The sequence below is a fragment of the Hypanus sabinus genome, chromosome 18 (genome assembly GCF_030144855.1).
Source record: "Hypanus sabinus isolate sHypSab1 chromosome 18, sHypSab1.hap1, whole genome shotgun sequence".
NCBI lineage: Eukaryota > Metazoa > Chordata > Chondrichthyes > Myliobatiformes > Dasyatidae > Hypanus > Hypanus sabinus.
In genome coordinates this window covers 2,130,038-2,149,292 of record NC_082723.1, presented here as the reverse complement: position 1 = coordinate 2,149,292, position 19,255 = coordinate 2,130,038, and the positions used below count along the sequence as shown (strand labels likewise).

Genomic DNA, 19,255 nt, shown 5'->3' with positions numbered 1-19,255 from the left:
TGCAGTTGCTGAGACGCATCGTGAATTGGTGCACGGCTTCGTCCTGAAGACGGTCTCGGCTAGAAACGGGAATTTGTTCAATTTCATGCATGCTGCCTGACGTGCCAGCTCCTCTAGTAGTTTGTGTGTGTTGCTCCCCTGCGTATCCTTTATCGGCCCCATCAGATGCAGAGTTTCCAGAGGCCTGGTCAGTAACGGTTAAATCAGTGAAATCGGCCCCATCACCGACTGGATTCGGGATACCACAGATCATTGCTGTTCATGACGCTCGGTTTTCTCGCCGCCGATTCCTCAGCTCGTCTATCTCCACATTGAAGAAGGCTGGTCAGAGACACGGTAACCCTTGTTTGATTTCCAGCTTTTAAAGACTCTCGCCTCGGATCTTTAGCTGAATCTCGATCCCGTGTTGCTTCCCGGAGAATGTGTTCTGGGTGATGTTCTCTTCCTTCTCTCACCCTCTCTCTCTCTCCGGTGAATTTTCTGACAATTGTAATCCTTTCCCGCGGAAAGTGCGGCATCTCTACCTGCCCCACTCGCTACCTGGTAGCCATGGCAGCGGCGGATCTAGGGACCATCGTCATCGAGGTGATTTTGATTCAAATGAATGTGCATTACTACCCGTGGAACTTTCTGGACATCACCGCTGTGTGCAGTGTTATCAATGTACTGAGGTTCACAGCCACTGACTGGTCTGTCTGGTTCACCGTCACTTTCACCTTTGATCGGTTTGCCATTATTTGCTGCACGAAGCTGAAAACGAAATGTTGCACCGGAAAAACTGCGGCTGTGGTTCTAGCAATCAGCGTACCGTTCTGTCTGAAAAACCTTCCGCGATATTTCACGTGGGAGCACTGGGTGATCATCGACAATATACCCTGGTTCTGTGTAATCTTGGAGAAATACTTCACTGACCCCGGGTGGGTAGGATACGACTGGCTTGATACGTTTTTAACCCCATTACTACCTATTGTTGGGATCCTCCTGCTCAACACTCTGACGGTCAGACTCATTTTAATGGGCAGCCGGGTCCGGAAGGGACTGAAGGGCCAGAGGAAGGGGGAGAACCGCAATGACCCGGAATTGGAGAGCAGGAGGAGGTCTGTAGTTTTACTCTTCACCATCTCCGGCAGCTTCATCCTCCTGTGGATGACGCACACTGTAAATGTCATATATTATCAGGTTTCAGGAAAAGGATTAAATTTCAATGATTCTGAATGGATCTTTCAATACAACAGGGGTTTCCTGAGGGATCTCAGCTGCTGCACCAACACCATGGTCACACAGTCGAAATTCAGGGAGCAGGGAAATTCAGTGCCGTAAATTATCCGGTCACTTCGGTACTTCCGTTCATTAACAAAGCCAGGTTCTGAGCACAATCCAGAGGCTGCCAAAGCGTCTCCATTCGGGGCTCCAACATATCAATTTCACCATCAGTTATAATTCCCGGGCGGGTTGTCTCAACGATGGACATCTCCGTGACATTAGTGTACTCTGTCTGTGGTTGGTGGGGGGGGGGGATTGTGGTGCTTAGGTGTTGGCGGCAAACCACCGTCCTGTGATACCGTACCCCCGTGGCCCAACCAGATGTCAGTCAAAGAACTACTCAGGAATTCCGTCCATCCATTGGTATGTGAATATGCCAATCTTTTCCCATTCACGCCTATCAATCTGGGTCCAACCTTTTTGCACTATTCAGGTACCTTTTCCTTATCGAGTATCAATCATACTTGCTTCGGCCTTCCCGTTGAATGAGTGGTTAACGTAAAAGAAAACAGGGCGTGATTTGAATAAATGGCAGTGCAGACTCTATCCCCAAGGCGCAATCCTGCAGCCAGCAGGACTGCTATACGTTTCGGGGAATTTGTAAATAAAACCTTCGCTGCTTATTTTCTTTTCTGATGAATAATAAATTAATCAAAACGTCCTATAGATTATACTCAATGGAACAATATGCTGTGAATTAAATTAATATCCCTTCCATAACTTAAGAAAAAAAATTTTAACTCTTAACATTAAAATTGTATTGAGTCGGGAATTTGATTTCATTCTGTTTGATATTCTTCACTGTGAAATAGCATGTGTGGGACTTTTTCTTAATGACAAAATCTACACGACCCAGCATGTTGTTTTCCAACATGACATAAGGAATAATTAAGCAAAGTACGACCAATTCTAAGTCGTGTCCATAAAATTCCTTTCCTTCCTGTTTAATCGCCTTTTCCCATCAAATTAACACTTTTGCGTATTCTGTAATGCATTAAGTAATTTAGTATGTTATGTTAACCATTTGTTAAGACCACTTGTACCCATTATGCCAAAAGTCATGGCAAAAACCCATAATTGTTACCCCCACAAATCCTTAACTTCTAATTTCTAAGTCAAAGGTCCATATACAGAGTTGAATTTGAACTGTTTTTTCAGTTAAACAGTCAACTCGCTCCTTCCCCCCAAGACCTCTGTGTGCAACGATCCTTAAGAAGGTGACATGTAAATCGATACGTTGTAAATGGAATTTCATTTGATGATTTTATAACAGTAAATCTGACGTCCAGCAACAAAGGCCTGTTTTATGACTCATCCAATCCGAAAAGTAATCTGAACAAATTACAACTCCACATGTACAAATTACCCCCACCTACTGTCAGGCTAACATAACGGAAACCATTACTACAGCATATACTGATAAATGGTTGTTAAGTTGTTGCTGTATCATACCTGTAACTCAGGTACAAATAGCACACCGACAATGCTAGCTAAATTATCGTTTTACCCACCTGTAAAATGTAGTTGATATAGCATACTAATTTTCCTTAATATATTGATGAACCACCAGACTCTTAGGCCTAAAGGAATCCTTAGGATTTATCACAGTGGGTAACCTAAAATCAAATAAACTCATGGGGATAGAAAAAACAGTGTAGCATTACTATCATGAACAATTTGTGACATTTACTATGCTAATAGGTAGGACCTTGGAGCACAAATTGGGAACGGACTTCCTCAGGGAAATGCACTGCAGAAATATGGCAGGGAACATATCCATGTCCTTCTCAATTTGCATGATATTACTGCCTAGTGACGTGGGCAGGATGTTGGAGAAGATCCTGGGATTCAGGATTAGTGAGCCTATGGTGAGGCATAATCCGATTAGTGGTAGTCAGCATGGCTTTGTCAAGGACAGGTCGTGCATTACGAATCTGATAGAATTATCTGACAATGAAACAAAACTCATTGATGAAGTTAGGGCAATTGATGGAGTATACATCGACATCAGTATGGCGTCCCGTATGTTGGTGAGACACAACGCAGGTTGGGAGACCATTTCGCAGAGCACCTAAAAGAACAGATATCTGCCATTGGCCACCCAGTTTAATGCCACTTTCCATTCCAATATGTCAATTCCTGGCTTCCTCGACTGTCGCGATGAGGCCATATTCAGGTTGGAGGAACGGCACCTCACATTCCGTCGGGGTAGCCTCGAAGTTGACTGCTTGATGACGATTTCTTAAACTTCCTGTAGTAGTACCCCCTCCCTCCTTCACCAGTCCCATCCTCTTTTCCGTCTCCCTCCTTATCTCCTTGCCCGCCAATCGCTTCACTTTGTGGCGTCGACTTGTTTTTCTTTCTTGAATGGTTTATGTCCTCACCTATTAGACTCCCACTTCTCCAGCTCAGTATCTCTTCCAACAATCAGCTTCAGCAGCTATTTATTTCACCCCTTCCCCTCCTGGTTTCTCCTATCTCTTTATGTTACTCTTTATAAATCTACACCTCATCTTTTTTTATTCTAAAGTTCTGCAAACTGGTCTCGGCCCGAGAAGTCAATTGCTTTTCCAATTCTGAGATCGAACAGCATTTGTTGCTTGGATTTCTATCATCTGCAGATTGTGTGTTGTTTGTGAGAGGGAAGGAAAAATTTTGTTAGACGGAGGGTAATGTATCTGTGGAATGCTTTCACATAGACTTCGTCGGAGGCAACATTTTTATGCGTATTTATATGTATATTCAGGGAGTTGATCATTACATGATTGTTCAGGTCATCAAAACATATGGCGATGTGCAATGGATTCAGTGAGGGATGTCGGATCGGCGGGACAGACTAAATGGGCTGAATGGCATAATTCTGCCCCCAAGCCTTATGGTCTTATGTTATTATGGAACAAGCCCCTGCAATCATGATGACTCTTCTCTGCAGCCTTCAAGCACAAAAAAAAGATCCTTTGTATCGAATACTAAGTCGGATTTAATGCAACTGTTCAAGGAACTTAGCAGGTCAGCCAGGACCTATCGACAGGAATAGAGTCACGTTTCCGATGAAATTCTTCCTTACAGTGGTGACACAGGCCGTTCGGTCCGTCCGTTCGATACTGTAAAGCTGTATATTTAAATTAGTCACATCTGGCTGCCTTTGACCCATCTCTTCTGGGACTTGAACGACTTAGAATGTACCCCTAAATCGCATGGGCGCATGCGCTGGTGGGTCTTTTCCGTGCTGGAAGACTCTGTGAAGAAACGTTTCCTATGCTTTACTTATCAAAACCGATTTTCTTTTTGTAAGTACGAGATCACTAAAAAGATAGTGTAAAAGGTCAGTGAGCTGGGTAATTCCCCAAGGCCCACAGCGTATATCGCATTTTATTCAGAGAGAGGCAGGAGTTGAGATTGCTCCGTCTTGACCAGTGTTCACGCAGCCACACATAAGATCCCAGAAAAGCTGAGCCAAATGTCTTTCTATTATTTAAGACGTGGAATATATAATGCAAGAAAATATAGACTGTTGAATCTCACGTCAGAGTTTGAAAAGTTACTTGAGAGGACGCTTAGGGATAGGATGCAGAGCTATCGAACACCACACACATAAGAAGAGCGCCTGGCTCTTCGGATGGGTGACGGCCTATGGACTGGTCTAGTGCAATCGACCTACACCAGAAGCGTCGCCTTCCATCCCCTTCCCATCCATGTACCCATCCGCGGGTCTCCTGAATGTTGTTCGTCACCTTTCTCGATGAAGGAAAATCTCAGTTTGGTTGAGACTAAATCTATCGAATCCTTCTCACTAACTCTGGCTCAGTTTCTCTCACTCAGTTTCTGGAAACATCATTATAGATGACCAGTGTTTTCCTCCCCTCTCCCTGTGGAAGCCGGGAAATCTCTCGCTCCCTGTTAGTAAGAGTGAGAGCACGAGGCATGTCGAAATTATCGGGTTAATAATAGATTTGTTGACCTGCAGTACTTGGTCACACTTCCTGGGGTTTGCTGTTACATGTCTGTTGGCGGTTAACTCTGATGCTTCTTGAAAGAGCAAGTGACGGGTTGGTGGGAGAGGAGGAGGGAGTAATTTTTTCGGATTTCTGCCATTTCCCAGGGTATTCTACGGTTTCGAGGATGTATGTGAAGAGTAAATATTTCCTTGAGAGTAAATGGAACCATTGGTCCTGTCGAATGCTAAAAGGACTCGACCTGGAGAGGACGATGCTATGGTGGGGGATCTCGGACCAGAGGGCACTGTCTCACCGTATTGCTCCAAACATTTGGAATGGTGAAGAGGAGGAATAAATGTAGGCCGAGACGTGAATCTGTAGAACGCGTTTCTACAGGCTGCTGAGAATATGTAAATCGAGAATATTCGAGACATGGGTTTACAGACGTGTAAAGAATTATAGGAAGAAGGCACGAGCCTGAGGCTTGAGGTAATGAATCATCCATGAATAAATGGCGAAACAGATTCGGTAGGCCGAATGGCCAGATTCTGCTTCAATATAGCATCGCGTTATGGTCGTGTGGCATCCAGGAACATTGAGGTGCCAGACTTTCCCTTCCTGATGCCTCTCTTTGCACGCAATATCCCAGTACCTAACTGCGGTCCATTCGGCTTAAGTACGTATCTGTCGATCGATCTATCTATCCATCTATCTATCTATTTATCTATCTATCTGCCTATCCAGACATACTGTGCGGAACAGCCCCTCCCGACCCTGACTGTTGTAGAAACGAAAGTAATGTGGCCGTGGAGAAGCTGAGCCTGATGATTTTAGGAAACAATGTGAAAACCTTTAGTTTCCCGTTACAATCAGATCCCCATTCAAGATTTAAAAGGCGAAAATTCGGGGGAGGATTTCAGATTTAGACTGCGACCTTCAGGTCCGCTCTCAAGTTTTAAGAGACAGAGTTTTTTTTTAGCTGGACTGCGGCCAATAACTGAGCGGGATTCATTAGAAAGGTTGAGTAAAATTAGCGTTAACGCTGCGGGGCGGCCATTCTGGGTAAGGGCATTGTTGTGAGTTTTGTTGGATCATCATGCTTCGGCGGTATCAGGTTTAGGTGAGCTAAGTTTCAGGTGTGTTTCTATTTTTCTTCTTAATTCTTCATTCCTCGCCCATGAACGCACAGTAGTGCAGAGAGAATGTCTCCGGTGGCAGTGCTTTGTTCCGTGCGTCAGATGTGGTCTCCCAGATAAGCACATTAGCATCAAAAGCATCGAGCTGTAGCTCTCCTGAAAACAGATTAAACAACTTGCGCTGTAGCTCGATGAATTTTGGCTCACAAAAGGGAATGGTGATAGGTAGGAGCTACGGGGATGTAGGCGTCTATATATTGCACGAGGGAGGTCGCTGGGTTATTGTCAGAAGGGAAGGAAATGGGAGCAGAGTAATCTGTGCCCGTTCCCCTCTGAGATAATACACTGTACATACCGTTGATGTCTGCCTACAGGGGAGGGACGGGGGTCGCAGTGACTGGGTTTCTGGCACTAAATCTGTTGCTGCCGCCCAGAAATGAAGAGTATTGAAAGGGACTACAGAGTTGAAAGGAGATTAAAACGTCCGAGGAGCGGTGTGGAGATTCTGTAGGCGAGATAGAGATTCCCGGATGGTATGTTGCCTCTCAGCTGCCAGGATTAGAGCTGCCTCAGATCGGATCCATGGCGTTCTGAAGTGGAAGTGTCGGCAGCCGGATGTCTTGTTACCTATCAGAACGAACAGCATCAACAGAAAAAGATTAAAAGCTACTGAAGAGAGATTTTAGGTTGCTAGAAGCATTGACCGCATGTATCGTCATTTTTTTCTTTTTTACCCAGGGCTGAAATGGTTGCCACAAGAGGACACAGCTTTAAGGCGCTGGGGAGTAGGTACAGAGAAGATGTCAGGGGTAGGTATTTTACTCAGAGAATGGTGAGTGCATGGAATGGCCTGCCGGCGACGGTGGTGTAGGCGGATTTGATAGGGTATTTTAAAAGACTTTTGGACAGGTACATGGAGCTTAGAGAAATAGAGGGCCATGGGTAAGCCTAGCAATTTCTAAGTTCGGGACATGTTCGGCAGAACTTTGTCGGCCTGGGGACCTGTATTGTGCTGCAGGTTTTCTATGTCTCCATGTTAATATGCATGTTTCTAATGAAGCGGAAAAACAGGACATCCACGGTAGTTATCTTTGGAGCCCTTTCTGTGTCACACGGTAGAGAGCATAGGAAAAGGACAATTCGGCAGATGAATGTGACTGAGGAACTGCTGCAGGAGACAGGCTTTCAGATTTATTGGACAGTGAGATCTCTTCTTGGGAGGATGCATACACAAAATAGAGGGATAGAGAGGAGAAGGATTTTCTTTAGCCAGAACTTGGTGAAATTGTGGAATTAATTGTCCTAGTCAACAGTGCAGGCCAGTTAATTGAGAATATTTAAGTCTGACTTTGATACATTGTACGACGTGAAGGGAAACGGGCGACGGTAGACTGCTGTTGGAAGGGAAAATGAACTCGCCATGATGAAAAGGCGAAGCAGATACGCTGGCTCAATTGGCTTAGTTCTACTCTTCTATATTATGATCTTATCTGCGGAATCTTCGAACCCCCGAGCTACTGGAGGTGGTGGCAATCGGCACGGTCCATCGGGAAGTGTTAAGGTGCAAACAACTGAATATTTAAATAATCTTGGAACTGATGCCAATAGGGTCCTGGAATATACAATAGCGTTAATCAGGTTTGATTATCCATCGTCCTAGAGAACTGCCGGGCAGCGTTCAGTGTTCGAGTGGCATGCTCGGCTGTGATCTACTGTAATATTTGGGAGAACCGTGCAGGGACGCGGTGACAGGGTACTTTGGATCACAAGCTGCCGGTTTCCTCCACGACCCTCACTGCGTTAATGGGCAGAGTGAGCACTGAATCTCCCAAAAGCGCAACTCCGCCCTGAACCGGCAATGATCACCCGGCCGAACTTCCACAAAAAATTTTAAAAAAGAAGCTGCAGAAACCTCAACTAAGTGCATCACGGCAACCAGCCTCTCAGGGGTCAAAGAGGGATGATGAGAAATGGGGCATCCATCAATAAGGATATTCAATCCTGGACATACCCTCTTCTCATTTACACTATCAATGAGGACTTGACACAACATTCCCAGTTTCAGGGACAGTTTATTTCTCTCCAGCAGTAGGTTTCATACTGGCTAATGAACGCTATCACTATTTACCCTTTGCTTAAGATTTACATATTTATCTTAAAACACTTATCTCAAGAGCACAATTCAGTGTTTATTTCACTGTGCTGCTGCTGTAGAACAACAAATTCCTGACATAGGATTTGGTAGCTGCCTCAGAGTGACTAGGTGTTGGCAGGGAAGCGGGATGGGCTGTATCAGGCCACTGCATTCTCTGCTTTGGGAGCAGCCTACTCTATGCGCCCAGTGGGGCTCCACAGACCGTCCCAAATGTTCGCCGGTACCGAAGGCAGCGGGTTTCTGTCAAGAGACGGAGACCAGTCTAACGTAAACTGCATCAGCTTTATTGAGTCATGCAGCAGGATGGAGTAACGGGTGGACTACGGCGGGGCTGCGATCAGCGGGATCAGTGTATGGTCAGTACCGATACCAGAGAATGTGAACACCAGAAAACTTTAACCCTTTCCCATCATCAGAGCACAGGAGAATTATTGTAGTTCCATCGAGACAGGCGTAGATCACATCGAACATCCGCTGCCCATTCTGCCCAGTGTGTGCACCGCTCCAGCACTGACAACCCATGTGGTCAGACAAAACTGGCCTGTGACCTTCATCTTCCCCAGTGCGTTCCCCGAGGAGACACAGACATGCCTTAATACCTGAAGCGTCAAGATGCGTGGCCTGGGTTTCTTATTATGTTCCGGATCTCACTCTTGCACCAGGAATGCAAAAGAACCCGGGGCAAGACACATCTGTCTGTTCACCTTTCTAGTCCGTGCCGAACGGTTACTCTCGCTTAGTCCCACGACCTGCACTCAGCCAATAAACCTCCATTTCTTTCTTGTCCATATAACTATCCATTTTTAAAGGACAATATCGAACCTGCCTCTACCACTTCTACTGGAAGCTCGATCCACATACTTGCCACTCTCTGAGTAAAGAAGATGCCCCTCGTGTTACTTCTAAGCTTTTGCCCCTTAACTCTCAATTCAGTCCTCTTTGTTGAATCTCCCCCACTCTTAATGGAAAAAGCCTATCCACGTCAACTCTATTTATCCCCCTCATAATTTTAAATACCTCTATAAAGCCCCGCCTCAACCTTCTATGCTCCAAACAATAAATACCTAACTTGTTCACCCTTTCCCTGTAACTAAGGTGCTCAAACCCAGGTAACATTCTGGTAAATCTCCTCTGTACTCTCTCTATTTTGTTGACATCTTTCCTATAACTCGTTGACCTTAACTGTACACAACAGTCCAATTTTGGCCTCACCAATGCCTTGTACAATTTTAACATTACATCCCAATTCTCAATATACTCAATTTTCTAATTTATAAAGGCCAGCATACCAAAAGCTTTCTTCACCAGCCTATCCAAATGAGATTCCACCTTCAGGGAACTATGCATCATTATTCCTTGATCGCTTTGTTCTAGTGCATTCCTAAAAGCCCTATCATTTACCATGTATGGCCTATTTTGATCAGTCCTAGCAAAATTTATCACCTCACACATCACCATTAAACTCCAATCAATGAAATTACATTCTATAACATCGCTATGGTCAGTTTTTTTTTGAAGGGGGCACCTGGATTTGAACTAGGGACATCTTGATCTGCAGTCAAATGCTCTACCACTGAGCTATACACCCACGTTTTTAGTACTACAGATTGTGGAGGCATTAACAATAATCTTTCAAGAATCGATAGATTTTGTCGTACCGGATGACAGGAAAATTTCAAACGTTTTTTCACTATTTAAGAAGTCCTGTTAGCCAGTTATCAGTGGTTGGGAAGTTGTCGGAATCGATGTCAGGGATGAGATTACGTGGTATCTGCAGGCACATGACAAAACAGGACAAAGCCTGTATAGTTTCCTGAAAGGAAACTCCTGCGCGACTGTTTTGGGCGCCAGTTACCAGTGGTGTTTCACCGGTGCAGCAAAAGTGAGGAGAGGGAAGTGTCTTATTGCAGCTCCTATTTTAGAAAAGGTATACTGCTATCGGAGATGTTTCTGTGAAGATTCACCTTAATGATTCGAGAAATGAAAGGGTTACCGTATGAGGAACTTTAGGCAGCTCTTGGGTTGTATTCAATGGAGTTCAGGAGAATGAGCCGGATATCATATAAACATTCCGAATGTTAAATTGGCTAAACAGATCAGAGATGGCGAAGTTATCTCCCATCGTAGGAGATTCTAGCAAAAGAGGGCAGGACTTCAGGATTGAAGGACGTCCATTTAGAACTGAGATGAGGAGAAATTTGTTTAGTCGGAGGTGGTAAATCTGTGGGATTTGTTACCACGAGCGGCTGTGGAGGCCAGGCCACTCGTAGTATTCATGTCAGGGATAGACGGTTGTTGATTAGTCAGGGCCTCAAAGGTTATGGGGTGAAGAGACAGGATCGTGAGAATGATGGAAGTTTGGGATCAGTCCATGATTGACTGGCGAAGCAGACTGAATAGGCCGTATTGCTTACTTCTTCCCTATATCTTAAGGTCTTAATACGAGATTTCAAAACCAACATAAAAAGCAAAAGAGCAATTGAGTAATAAAAAGTACAATTGAGCAAAATTAGTTGGAAGTAAGAGTACTGGAAAGGCAATATGAAGGTAAAGATAGAGTACGAAAGTAAACTGACTAATAATAGCAAAGTTACCAAAATTTTCTTCCGATACATAAGGTAAGAAAAGTAGCGAGATCGAGCATCGAATCGCTGACAGCGATGCTGGAGGTGTAGCACTGTGGGACCTTGAAATAGCGGACGAACTAAATAGTATATTGCATCAGTCTTCAGTCTGGAAACACCAGCCGAGTGTTGGAAGTTCCAGGGGTCAGGGGTATGAAGTGTGTGAAATTACCATGCCCGGAGAGAAGTTAAGTGACTAACTTAAAAGCCTGAAGATAGACTGGAGGGACCAGATGCTGTACACCCCAGAGTTTAAAAAGCGCAGGCTGAAGACATGGTGGGGGTATTAGTGATGACCATGCAACAACCACTCGGTTCTAGAATTTTTTCCGAAGACTGGAGAATTGCAAATATCACCTCACACTTCAAGCATGGAGAGTCAGAAGACAGGAGAAATCTACGCCGCTCAGTCTGACCGCAGCGTTTGAGAAGATGTTGGAGTCAATCATTAAGGATGAAGTCTCAGGGGACTTGGAGACACATGATTATGTAGACCAGAGACAGCATGGTTCCGTCAAGGGAAAATATGGCCTCAAAAATCTGGTGGAATGATTTTAAGACATAACAATCCGGCCAAATTAGGCTCATTTAGTGTCCTCGACACCACAAACTCTCCCGCTGAGGTCTAAGTGTCTTTAGTGAAAACAGCAGCAAAATCATAGTGAGGGACCTCGTCGGTCTCCGCCGGCATCGGCAGCGAGGTGCCAAAACACCATTACTCTTGACAACCAAGGTTATTCACTCTTGTTGTCTCTATCTTTATTTCTGACAGGCCCATGCGAGCTTTCTGCGCTCCAATTTTCATTTCTGAACGCGTCCCAATTACCGGAAAACATCCTGCCCCAATCGACAATAGCAAAATGTTTTTAAATACCGTCCATATTGAACTTCCCCAATAAAAAATCTCAACGCACGGACTAGAACGATTTTTTCCATATGTATATTGAAACCAATGGCATTGTGATCACGAGTTACAAAGTGTTCGTTCAATCAAGCTTCTATCTCTTGTCCTGTCTCATTTATTTCATCATAGCAGATCACGTATCGCGCAGGCTCTCGTTGGTTCGTCAACACACAAAAGAAAAAAAAATATCCTGACCGATCACTTACCCATCTTGTCCTTTACAAGTGTGGAATTAACAATTAACGTGCGGAATGTTAAACACCTACTCTCACAACCGTAATGCTCCTGCAATACACAGAGTTATCTCCACAAAGTTGGCCGTCTAAATACTCTTAACCATTGGGTGGTCAGTAATGTATCCCCATTAACGTGATCATACCTTTCCTTGTTTACGGTTTCACCCATTGCGTGTCTGTCCGGGCCTTTGAGCGCGTTAAACGACCCCGCGGAGGAGAGTGACCTGGATTAGTCGAATTCGGCAGTCTGTCCTGACGGAAGACAGCCGAGACCTTTTCCCTGCCTATTAACTCTACTCTCCTCCTTTAGTCCATCCCGCTCCGTCACTTTTAAAGCAAAGGAAATACTAAATACTGAACTGCCAGACCAGACTCTCCTACTACCCAGTGTCATTATCGGCTAAGATACCATGATTTCAGGTTTTATCCAAGCCCTGAGTTCATCGGCTTATTCTCAGATAGTTCTACCACTGAAATATACGCACCTCAGGCCACTAGTCGGACTTTGCTCAATGATTGCACTCCTGACGTTGTGTGAGATTTTATCAACATGTCTGCACAATTTCTGCACCATCTGTTCTGGCACCCTGGTTCCAATTGCCCTGTAAATGTAGTTTACGCTTCATCATGCAGCGCTAGCTAACCTTCCGACAAGGTATTACTACACTTCCAGTTCGCGCACAAACCGTCTTTATCCACAGGTCTCAGCTTCCCTGGAAGAGAGATCAGTGATCGAACAATCGTATGACCTGTCTCCTATACCAAACCCTTAGCCACGTGTTAATTTGTATCATATTTCCATTTCTCGCCTCATCAGGACGCGACACGTGTCGCTGTCACAACTCCTGCCCTCCACCTAACTTTCTGAACTTCCATTGCATAAAATTGTCACTCCGATATCATTAGTACATAAGTGGACCACAACCGCTGCCTGCTCACGCTCCTCCTGAAAATATTCAGTATTTGATCCACGTTTTCCCGGACCCCGGAACCAGGGAGGTAACATACCATCCAGGAATCTGTCTTCCCCTTCCCTTTTGAGTCACAAAACCAGACTCAGTGCCAGAGGTCCGACTGCTGTGGCTTTTCCCTACCAGGTCATCTAACCACAAACCGCATCCAGATGTTTCTGATGGTGATGGCCATAGGGATAGTCTACACTGCCTCTTTAAATCCTTTCCTCTTCCTGACTGTTCCACAGTTCCCTGTGTCCTGCACCGTGGGTGTATCTACCACTCTGTATGTCCATCACGGGCGGATTGTTACAAGTGTGCAATTCTCGCAGTTGTCGTCATCAGGAACTCCAGAGGTATCCCCGCCTTCCACATCCCGCGAGGAGCCTTCAACTTAGACGGTGGCCGCCCGCTTGTCCCTGTCTTACTTTACTGTGTTCTGTGCCTTTAATACTGGATCAGAGAACCTGAGCGGATTACGTTCTGTTAAGCGTCTCATCTCTCAGAAAGGCTGCTGTTCTAACGTCCAAAACACCCTGTTTCCGTCTCCTCTCTCAGATTAAACATTGACCTACAAGCATGAAAAACATTCTGATTGTCATAACTCATCCATGATGGAATGATGAAACAGACACAGTAGACCGAACAGTTTTCCGCACGATGTCTCATTTTCCTGTGAAACTTGTCACATCTTTGCTTTGTTCCAAAATCATCTCATTATTGGGCATTATAGTCTACTTACCAACATCCATCTGTAAAGCAGCGCTGCCGGGTACAATTGAACCTCCTGCATTCAGTTTCTGCTGACGTTGTTGCGATCAACTCCCAAATATTGTTTTTAGATTCAATCCTGTCTATTGACGTTTATTTCTCCGCTTCCCTAAATGTGAAAACAATGAGTCTTCCAAGCGTTCTCATCCATCTGAACAAACGTCCTTCCCAGGTTTTTGCCGAGACGGGTCTCACAAGTCTTCGATGTGTAATTTTTTTTTTTACAGCATCACTTTCTACAGAAGTTGCCTAACCTGAGCAAACTGTAACACTCTTGCTTCATTTCCGATTGGCAGGACGATATGCGTGTTTGTGCGTATATGACTTTTCTTACAAATCAGACATTTATTCACTTCTCAAACGCACATCAAAAGTTGTCAGGATGGCCGAGTGGTCTAAGGCGCCAGACTCAAGGAATGTCCTTCCGTCAAACGGGAGGGTTCTGTTCTCCATCTGGGGCCGTGGGTTCGAATCCCACTCCTGACAAAATTTGTCTTTAGGCATTCAATCGAGGTGACGTTATTTCCGTAAACAAAACCTGGGTTGTTCAGGTGGAATAGAAAAACTGTTGGGAGGATAATATTATGTTTTTGACACTGTTCATTGTATTACAACAGATCAGCGTACACCGAATTCTGAGTAAGTGATTTATTCAGAAAAAAATTCACGGTTAAGCATCTCGGCCCGAAACGCCGACTGCTTACGCTTTTCCACAGATGTTGCCTGGTCTGCTGAGCTCCTCCTGGCATACTCAGCTATTCAATATAGAAAAGTTTCTGAATTGAAATCATTGGTTGTCAGATTATTTAATGGATGGGCATTTGAGCGTACATTATCACCTGTTGATCAAAGGTCTGATTGCTGAGGCTCTTGTACCATCTACCCGATGGCAGCAGCGCAGAAGAACATGGCAGGATGGTAACGACTTCTGACGGTGGATGCTGTTTCCAGATGACATCGTTTTATGTCGATGTGCTTAATGTTTGGGAGTGTTTTCCCGTGATGGACTGGGCCGAATTCACTAACTTTTTTAAGATTTTCCTTCAAAGGTACGGTATTTCCGTACCATGTCTTGATGCAGAGAGACAATATACTCTTTACGACACATCTATAGAAGCTCATCAAGGCTTTTGATGTCTTGCTGAATCACCGCAGTCTCCTCAGAAAGCAGAGGAAAGAGTCATACTAACAACTTAAAGTTACAGACGCGCCCCGCCTCTGATCCTCCACGGAGAACTAGCTCAAAAACCTTAGGTTTACCATCTGCTGAAGACAACAATCAGTCCTTGGTCTTGCCGACATAACGTGATATGGTGTTGGCATATCCTGTTTAAAACGATCCCTCCTGAGTTGAAATGTATGCCCTAAGAGGATATCGTTTAAAGACATGTAAACCCTGGAATGGAAATGACTTTTGCATGCTCTACCAATATCTATGCCTGAAAATCTAAGAAACGTCTGTCAGATTCCGCCTCACCTCCGATGCTCCAGAGAAATAGAACAAGTTTGCCCAAACTCTCGTTATTACACAAACAGTCTAGTTCAGGTAGCATCTCGGTGATGCTCTTCTGCACACTCTCCGAATCCTCGTCATCCTCTCTCTGGAGGATGGCCTGAACGGGGTGCAGCTCAATTCCAGTGCTGTGATGCTGGACGCTCTGATTCCGCACATGTTCGCAACCTGAGAAAATGCATCACGTCCATGTTCATTTAAAATCCCAGGATATAGTGTGTGTTTGTATGTATACCCTCTCATCAAAGCAGTCATTCAGACTATTCCGAAATTCAGCTGTTTATCTGGCATGTGGAGAGAGTACTACAGGGGCAGTTAGGGTGGCCGAGTGGTCTAAGGCGCCTGACTTAAGGCGAGAACGTTGCTTCCTAGTAAACGCGAGTGTTCTGGTCTAAACCTGGAGGCGTGGGTTCGAACCCCACTCCTGACAGAATACTCTGTTTTTCACGTGCTGTTTTTATAATGCAATCACTGTAATTTTACTGCAGCGATCAAAGCGTGGTCTGTTTGGGAGGACGAGAAAGATGCAATTATGATAAAGCTTTTGTTTTAGTCACAACAGAGAGCAGAACAACGGGTTACATGGGATTCAAGCTGCAGAGTTTGATGAGAAAGAGGCCTCGTTGAAGAGTATCTGTGTCACATTCTTAACCGTGGCTGTTGTTTGGACAGAATGACATTGGGGTCATTCAAACATGTTGTTGGTCTCTACATTGAAACGACAATTTACATAGTCGTTCTTAAGTGTACATCTGCCGCGGAGCTCCGTAGCGTGAGTTTAACACCTTTCTGGATTTGGGAATATCGGATTGATCATTCCGGACTGGATTATATTCACTTTCCGTTGTTTAACAGGCCACTCTTCCTTGTTTTGCAATGCAGATATTTTAAGTCGTACAGCATGGAAAATAGATTTCGGTCCAATTGGTTCAAAGTTCAAAGCAGAAAGTAAATTTTGTATCACAGCATATCTATATACATCTATCACCTTTTGCAGCAATGAGATTGTCATTCCTGCGGGCATCCAAGAAACACAATAAAATCCATGAAGGACCGCACTAACAGCACGGTCAAAACACTCAATGTGGACAACACAGCAATCTATGCAAAGTCAAGTGAAAGATTAATGGTAATAGCAATATTAATTGTTATTTTATGCAATAATCCAGGGCGACTATGAAGCTCACTGGAGTTTGTTCAGATTTAACCTCCCTCAGAGACAAGCAGATGATTTACACATTGACAGAGGATCGAATATGCATGATTTGAAATTATTCTCGTAAAGCTGAAACACAATACAGATAGTAAATATGATTTCAAAAGTAATAAAATTCAAATCTGGACAAAATAAGCGTATTCGATTAAAGAGAGTTGCAATTGAGGTAGCATAATATATAACGGAACTACAGGATACAGTACAACTGATGGATGAGTACTCTTATTTTATATGTTAATGACTTGGATGCTGGAATTGATGATCATACGGACAGGTTTGTGGTCTAGATGAAGATAGGTGGAGGTGAAGGAAATCTGGAGGAAGTAGTAAGTCTACAAAAGGACAGAGGAAGATGAGGAGAATGGGCAAAGAAGTGACAGACATAAAACACTGCCACGAAATGTATGGTGCTGCACTTGAGCAGAAGAAATAAAATGGAAGGCTATTTTCTAATCGCAGAGAAAATTGGAAAATCTGAGGTGCAAAAGGACTCAACGTTGTTCGTCCAACAGTCCCTGAAGGTGAATATGCATGTTGCAAAACTGGTGAGGAAGGCCAATGCGATGTTCGCGATCATTTCCAGAGGAATGGGGTATGGATGCAGCGATGGAATTTCCAAGTTTTAAAATGCACTGTTGAGGCCTTACCTCGAGAATTGTGAGCAGTTTGGAGCCCCTTGTCTGAGACAGATTGTGCTGTCACTGGAGACGGTTCAGAGGTGGTTTAGAAAATTATTGGAAGCTTTGTCATGCGAGAAGAATGTGCTGGTTCTGGGTCTCTACTCAGGGGAATTCAGGAGAGTGAGTGTTTCGCGCATCAAATCACCCCTTGGACAGTCTCTATCACTCGTGTCACCCAGCTGACTATTGGACCATCTCTCCCCGTGTCTATCACTCGTGTCATCCAGCTGACTACTGGACCGTCTCTCCCCGTGTCTATTACTCGTGTCACCCAGCTGACTACTGGACCGTCTCTCCCCATGTCTATCACTCGTGTCATCCAGCTGACTACTGGACCGTCTCTCCCCGTGTCTATTACTCGTGTCACCCACCTGACTACTGGACCGTCTCTCCCAGTGTCTATCACTCGTGTCACCCAGCTGACTACTGGACCGTCTCTCCCCGTGTCTATTACTCGTGTCACCCAGCTGACTACTGGACCGCCTCTCTCCGTGACTATTACTCGTGTCACCCAGCTAACTACTGGACCGTCTCTCCCCGTGTCTATTACTCGTGTCACCCAGCTGACCACTGGACCGTCTCTCCCCATGTCTATCACTCGTGTCTCCCGGCTGACCACTGAATCGTCTCTCCCCATGTCTATCACTCGTGTCTCCCAGCTGACTACTGGACCGTCTCTCCCCATGTCTATCACTCGTGTCTCCCGGCTGACCACTGAACCGTCTCTCCCCGTGTCTATCACTCGTGTCTCCCAGCTGACTACTGGACCGTCTCTCCCAGTGTCTATAACTTGTGTCTCCCGGCGGCTTAGGCGCTCGTGCTCCATGACTAAACTTAGCTTCCCTATGTTTCGTCAGCTGCGGATGAATGTCAGGAACCCCGCTGGAACCAATCAGCGAGACCTCTCTCGGAAAGGGGTGCCTTCGGTTGCTTTAATACTGTGGCAAGTACCTTTGGAGAAATCAAACTCAGGACTGCCAGTGGAAAAGGCGTCTTCACGTTCCAACACGTTATCAGTTGATCTCCATTTCCATTCCTCGACCTTTTCAGCAAATGTAGAGTTTCCGGTGGCTCTAGCTGCTCCCAGAATGTAACATGACAGGTTTAGACGGGATGCACCTCACAGTTCTTCCTTTACCCTCATAATCCTACTTAGCAGGAACTTGCACCTCCTTAAAAGCAGCTCTGAACACATGGTGAATGGACAAGGTGCTCAAAAAGTTCTCTCTACTTCTCCCTTTGCTTGCTCCTTGGAACCTTCTCACAAGAATAAAAAAGTTCCATCCGTTTCAATAGTCTCTGTTACTCCAACATCTGCTTCCATAAATGCCAGCTTCAACGAAAAGTAGCCATTGTATGGGTACTTATCAGTACTAAGCCCCGGAATTCCAAGGGCACTAACAGGCACCAATGGCAAGTACGTGGACACCGATTGTAAATGACAGTAGAAGACACTAGACCCCAGGATATGACAGCAGAATACAGACCCTTCGGCGCTCGATTTTGAGTCAAACCATATACTTATTTCATCCATTTGCTTGTGCAAGAGGCTCTTAAATACCCCTAATGTTTTAGCCTCCACCACATTCCCTGGCAAGTCATTCCAGGCACTCACAACCCTCTGTGTAAAAAGAAAATACCCCTGATGTCTCCCATAAACTTCTCTCCCTTAACTTAAATGTGTATGTATGCACTCTGGTGTTTGCTATTCGTGCCCTGGGAAACAGGTACAGGCTAGCACCTTATCTATGCCTCTCATAATCATGCAGACCTCTATAAAGACCCCTCTCATCCTTCTATGCTCCAAAGAAAAAAGTTCCAGCTCTGCTAACCATGCCTCATAACACTTGTTTTCCAATCCAGGCA

At 44.9% G+C, this 19,255-nt stretch overlaps 3 non-coding genes and 1 pseudogene across 3 annotated transcripts; 2 read left to right on the top strand and 2 right to left on the bottom strand.

Moving 5' to 3' along the window:
* Positions 1–19,255, bottom strand: part of LOC132407284 (zinc finger protein 850-like) — a 75,625-nt pseudogene that overhangs the window by 25,277 nt on the left and 31,093 nt on the right.
* Positions 10,009–10,080, bottom strand: trnac-gca (transfer RNA cysteine (anticodon GCA)). Its single transcript has one exon. It is a non-coding gene; the product is annotated as a tRNA-Cys (tRNA).
* On the top strand, positions 14,357–14,466 carry trnal-caa (transfer RNA leucine (anticodon CAA)). The gene is made up of 2 exons: positions 14,357–14,394; positions 14,432–14,466. It is a non-coding gene; the product is annotated as a tRNA-Leu (tRNA).
* trnal-uaa (transfer RNA leucine (anticodon UAA)) lies at positions 15,808–15,923 on the top strand. The gene is made up of 2 exons: positions 15,808–15,845; positions 15,889–15,923. It is a non-coding gene; the product is annotated as a tRNA-Leu (tRNA).